Genomic DNA, 6,096 nt, shown 5'->3' with positions numbered 1-6,096 from the left:
TTTCCTCTCCACTGTAAGAGACTTTTCTTTTCTGTTTTTTGTGAGATAATTTACCCCATTCTACCTCTCCCTTTCTTCTTCTCGAGTATAATCCTCTCTCATCCCTTAATTTTATTCTCCAGATATGACCCCTTAATCTTCAACTCACCCTGTGCCCTCTATCTATCTATCTACATATACATACATATAATTTTTTTCCTTCCAACTACCCTAATACTGACAAAGGTCTCATGAGTTATAAATATCATCTTTCCATGCAGGAATGTAAACAGTTCAATCTTAATAAGTCTCTTATGATTTCTCTTTCCTGTTTACCTCTTCATGTTCCACTTGAGTCCTGTATTTGAAAGTCAAATTTTCTATTCAGCTCTGGTCTTTTCATCAGAATGCTTGAAAGTCCTCTATTTCACTGAATGACCATTTTTTCCCCTGAAGGATTATACTCAGTTTTGCTGGGTAGGTGATTCTTGGTTGTAATCCTATCTCCTTTGCCCTCCGGAATATTATATTCCATGCCCTGCGGTCCTTTAATGTAGAAGCTGCTAAATCTTGTGTTATCCTGATTGTGTTTCCACAGTACTTGAATTGTTTCCTTCTGGCAGCTTGTAATGTTTTCTCCTTGACTTGGGAACTCTGGAATTTGGCTATAATATTCCTAGGAGTTTTCCTTTGGGGATCTCTTTCAGGAGGAGATCTGTGGATTCTTTCAATTTCTATTTTGCCCTCTGGTTCTAATATATCAGGGCAGTTTTCCTTGATAATTTCTTGAAAGATGATGTCTAGGCTCTTTTTTTGATCATGGCTTTCAGATAGTCCAATAATTTTTAAATTCTCTCTCCTGGATCTATTTTCCAGGTCAGTTGTTTTTCCAATGAGATATTTCACATTGTTTTCTAATTTTTCATTCTTTTGGATTTGTTCTACTGTGTTGTGGTTTCTCATAAAGTCACTATCTTCCAATTGCTCTATTCTAATTTTTAAGGAAGTATTTTCTTCAGTAAGCTTTTGGACTTCCTTTTCCATTTGGCCAATTTTTCTTTTTAGGGCATTTTCCTCCTCATTGGCTTTTTGGACCTCTTTTGCCATTTGGGTTAGGCTATTTTTAAGGTGTTATTTTCTTCAGTATATTTTTTGGGTCTCCTTTAGCAAGCTGTTGACTTGTTTTTCATGATTTTCTTGCATCACTCTCATTTCTCTTCCCAGTTTTTCCTCTACTTCCCTTACTTGCTTCTCAAAATCCCTTTTGAGCTCTTCCAAGGCCTGGGACTGATTCATATTTTTCTTGGAGGCTTTGGATGTAGGAGCTTTGACTTTGTTGTCTTCTTCTGGTTGTATATTTTGATCTTCTTTGTCACCAAAGTAAGATAATATAGTCTGACTCTTTTTGTGCTGCTTGCTCATGATTCCAGCCAATTACTTGAGTTTTAAACTCTTTGTTAAGGTAAGAGTCTGCTTCCAATGTGGAGAATGTACTGTCCCAAGCTTCAGGGGTTTGTACAGCTGTTTTCAGAGATACTTGTAGGGACCTGTAAATTTTCAGTTCTTCCAAGGTGGTATGATAAGGGGTGAGGTGTTTACTCCTTTCCTGGCCTGTGAGCATAGGTATTCCTTTCTGTCCCATAACTGTGAGGGGTTCCTCTCCACAGCCACTGCAAGCTCCACCACGCCAGCGCTCCTCCTCACCCCAGCACTGCCGCCCAGAACTGTGGCCCAGATCCAAACAAGGGCAAAGCAAGAGATTCCTGCCTCAGCACTGGCAAAGAGATCCCTGCAATCCCTCTCTGATCAGCCACTGGATTCCCCCTCAGTCTGTGGGCTGGAAGCTCGGGAAGCAGCTGCCCCCCCAGGGCCACGCTCTTGGGGAATGGAGCTGAAACCCCGCCTTCCTCTCTGAGCACTGACAGAAACAGACTTTACCCACTGACCTTCTAAGTTGTCTTTGGCATTCGTGGCTTGAGGAGTCTGGAAACCTCCACAGCTGCCCGTGATTCAGTCCTCTGTGGCCTGCTCCAGGTTTGCTGCTGTCTGCCCGCCCACGCTGCGCTGAGCTCCCAGCCCGGTGCGATACACCTTTCTGATCAATCATCCAGGTTGTCTTGGGCTGGAAATTTATTTCACTCTGTCTTTTTGTGGGTTCTGCTGCTTCAGAATTTGTTTAGAGCCATTTTTTATGAGTATTTGGAGGGGTTTGGGGGAGAGCTCAAGCAAGTCACTGCTTTCACTCCACCATCTTGACTCCGCCCCCTACTTTTAGTCATATAAATTTGACTTAATTCTCTACATATTTTAGAAATGAGGCTCTTACTAGAGACACTGGTTGTAAAAATTCTTTCCCAATTTTCTGCTTCCCTCCTAGTCTTGGTTGCATTGGCTTTGTGCAAAAACTTTTCAATTTAATGTAATCAAAATTATCCATTTTGCATTTCATAGTGTTCTCTCTCTCCTATTTGGTCATGAATGGACAGATAACTATTCCTTGCACTCCAAATTTGCTTATAGTATTAGCCCTTGTATGTAAATTGTGTGCCCATTTTGGCTTTATTTTGGTATATGGTGTGAGATTTTGGTCTATGCCTAGATCCTGCCATATATTTTTCCAGTTTTCCGAGCAGTTTCTGTGAAATATCAAGTTCACATCTCAGAAGCAAGAATCTGAGAAGATTTATTTTTGCTTTTGCTTTGTCTGAGATCAGGATTGCTACCCCTGTTTTTTTCTTTTTTTTGTTTTTTTTTTTTACTTCAGCTGAAGCATAATATATTCTGCTTCAGCCTTTTACTTCTACTTTGTTTGTGTCCCTCTGTTTCAAATGTGTTTCCTGTAAGCAACATATTGTAGAATTATGGTTTTTAATCCATTCTGCTGTCAGCTTCCATTTTATGAGAGAGTTCATCCCATTCACAATCACAGTTATGATTACTATGTGTGTCTTTCTCTCTATCTTACTTCCCCCCGTTCATGCTTTTCTTTCTCCTTTCTCGCTTTCCCTTCTCATTAGTATTTTGCTTTTGACCACCACCACCTTCCTCAGTCCCTCCTCCCTTCTATTATCCCACTCCCTCTTCTTTCCCCTTTTCCCTCCTACTGCCTATAGGGCAAGTTAGATTTCTGTACCTAACTGATTATATTATTCCCTTTTTGAACCAAATCTGATGAGAGTAAGGTTAAAACTGTATGCATCTCCCTCCCTTCTTTCCTCTACTGTGTTAGGTTTTTGTGCCTTTTCCTGTAAGGTAACTTACTTTTCTCTGCCTCCTCCTTTCCCTTTCTCTCAGTACGTTTTCTCAGACCAGATTAATCCACTTACTTGCATCCATTTAACCCACTTGATTAGATTTTTTTTTATCATTACATCAAAGTCAATTTATACCCACCCCCTCTATATGGACCCCTTTAAAATGGTGCAATAACAATACAATTCCCGGGTGTTGGCTCTTTTCTTGAGGCTCTAGAGGTGGCGGAATGCTGCTGCTACTCTGAGGAGAGAGGGTTTTGCTTCAGCGGGCAAAAATGCAGAGCAACAAACGCTTTAGCCTGGATAAACCGAACCATACTCCAAGGAAGCTGCACCAGCACCAGCACCAACACCAACACCAACACTAACACCAGCATCAGTAGCAGCCGCCGCCGCCACCGCCAGGAATACCTGCGAATGCGCAGCAGGCCAATAGCCAGAATGAAGGTCTATTGATCTGAAGAATTTTAGGAAGCCAGGGGAGAAGACTTTCACGCAGCGCAGCTGCTCTTGGTGGGCAATCTGCCCCCAGACATCACTGAAGAGGAGATCAGGAAACTATTTGAGAAATATGGAAAGGCAGGCAAAGTGTTCATTCACAAGGTCAAAGGTTTTTGGCTTCATCGGCTTGGAAATCCGCACCCTAGCTGAGATTGCTAAAGCGGAGCTGGACAACATGCCCTTATGAGGAAAACAGTTGCGAGTGCACTTTGCCTGTCATAGCGCATCCCTGACAGGAACCTGTCTCAGTTCATGTCTAATGAACTGTTGGAGGAAGCTTTTTCTGTCTTTGGCCAGGTGGAGAGGGCTGTAGTGATTTTGGACGATCGAGGAGGGAAAGGCGTTGTGGAATTATCATGGAATCCAGCTGCCCAGAAAGCTCTGGACGGATGCAGTGAAGGGTCCTTTCTTCTGACCACATTTGCTAGGCCAGTGACTGGAGCCAACGGACCAACTAGGTGATGAAGAAGGGCTCCCAGAGAAGTTGGTCATCAAAAGCCAACAATTTTGCAAGAGCAAGAGCAGCCACCTCTATTTGTCCAGCCCGGCTCCTTTGAATATGAGTATGCCATGCGCTGGAAAGCCCTGATTGAGATGGAGAAGCAGCAGCAGGGCCAAGTAGACTGAAACATCAAGGAAGCCAGAGAGAAACTGGAGATGGAGATGGAGGCTGCTTGCCATGAGCACCAGGTCATGCTGATGAGGCAGGATTTGATGAGATGTCAGGAATAGCTTCAAAGGATGGAGGAGCTGCATAACCAGGAGGTGCAGAAATGCAAGCAAATGGAGCTCAAGCAGGAGGAGGAACGAAGGTTGTGTGAGGAGGAGAAGAGGTGGCAGCAGGAAGAAATGAGGCAACGGCAGCAGGAGGACTTCAAAGGAAACTTCCTAGATGCGAGAGAGCAGGAGATGCAGATGGGCCAGATAGGTATAGGAGGTGCTGTGGGCATAAACAACAGAGGATCCCTGGGAGGTGCTAATTAGCCAGCTGGTGCCCCAAGCGCTCCAAGGCCTGGTCCAGTGATGCCAGATGGAACCAAGGGAATGACCCCACCACTCAGTGACCACTTTGGCCTGGGTGGTACAATGGAAGGATTTGGGCAATGGGTGGAAACCCTTCCACATTCAACAGAGGAATTCCTGGAGGGGATTTTGGCCCTCACAGATACTAGTAGTCACAGTATCGAGTTTCCCTTGACCCTGCAGACAAGGAATCTTTCTGGACTAGCCAAGATTCTACCTTAGAGGGGTGTTGGGGTTCCGCTCCTCCTACTATTTAGGCCTCCCCACTTGAACTACTCTAGTTAGGAAATTTGCTGAGGGTAGAAAGGGGTTAAGGAGGGGAATTTAGTGAAGCAGTTCTGTCTGGTGCATTCTTAAAACTTCAATGTGAAGGCTTCAAAGGAGTTGGAGGGAGGCCATGACACAAACAGACCCCACTATATCCCTGTTTCCCTTCACTATTGCACCTTTCTCCCCTCACTGCTCCCTCAGTAACTTAGACACAATCCTTACCCCCATTTCCTCTCTGGTTAGGACCTCAGGTGTGTCCATGAAGTTCAGGCAACAATACCAGTAGAAGACTTCTTCCCTCTTCCCAACCCAGTGTTCCTTTTATGTCCTGAGAAGAAGGTTTTGTTATGTGCTTTTAGGTTTCCATTATCTGTTTTGTTTTTGTTTTTTAAATTCTACTTCTTGGATGGGGGGGCGCAGCCCAGAATTGAGGAGCTTTGCCTCCCTTTGGGAGGTGCTGGTGTGGCATTGTTAACACCCTTTCTTGCTGGGCAGTCCAAGTGTGAGCTTGGAGGCAGGGGCTGGATATTGGTGCTCTCTTATCCATGCCTGTAGCTCCTAAGGCTTGCCTGTCTTCTGCAGCTGTGCTGTTCAGCTTTAACTGGTGTAGGTGATGTTTGACCCACTTACAGTCTGGAGTTTATTTGAGAAATGAGACAGTAATACAGCAGCAACATTATTATTAAAAACAGATTTTAAGCCTTTGAAGAAAAATTACAAGTGTCATTTTCCCTTGTAAGAGTGTAAACAGTTTGCCCTTATCAACAACATATTGTATTTTTTTCTGTGCCATTTACCTTTTTTTGTCTCTCTTGAGTCTTATATTTGAAGATCAAATTTCTATTGAGCTCTGGTCTTTTTATCAGGAAGGTTTGGAAGTCCCTTATTTCATTGAATATCCATCTCCTCCCCTGAAAAATCATGCTCATTTTCACTGGGTAGTTGATCCTTGGTTGTAATCAAAGCTCCTTTCCCTTACAGAATATCATATTCCATGCCCTATGACCTTTTAATGTAGAAACTGCAAGGTCCTGTGTAATGCTGACTGTAGTTCCATGATATTTAAAGT

General features: G+C 43.5%; 1 pseudogene; it reads left to right on the top strand.

Moving 5' to 3' along the window:
- Positions 1-3,508: 3,508 nt before the first annotated feature.
- On the top strand, positions 3,509-4,906 carry LOC110212350 (non-POU domain-containing octamer-binding protein pseudogene; annotated as a pseudogene).
- Positions 4,907-6,096: the final 1,190 nt, after the last annotated feature.

Source organism: Phascolarctos cinereus, unplaced genomic scaffold (genome assembly GCF_003287225.1).
Source record: "Phascolarctos cinereus isolate Bilbo 61053 unplaced genomic scaffold, phaCin_HiC Scaffold_2;HRSCAF=192, whole genome shotgun sequence".
Lineage (NCBI taxonomy): Eukaryota > Metazoa > Chordata > Mammalia > Diprotodontia > Phascolarctidae > Phascolarctos > Phascolarctos cinereus.
The sequence above is the reverse complement of the archived record's forward strand: the minus strand, read 5'-3'. Positions and strand labels throughout refer to the sequence as shown.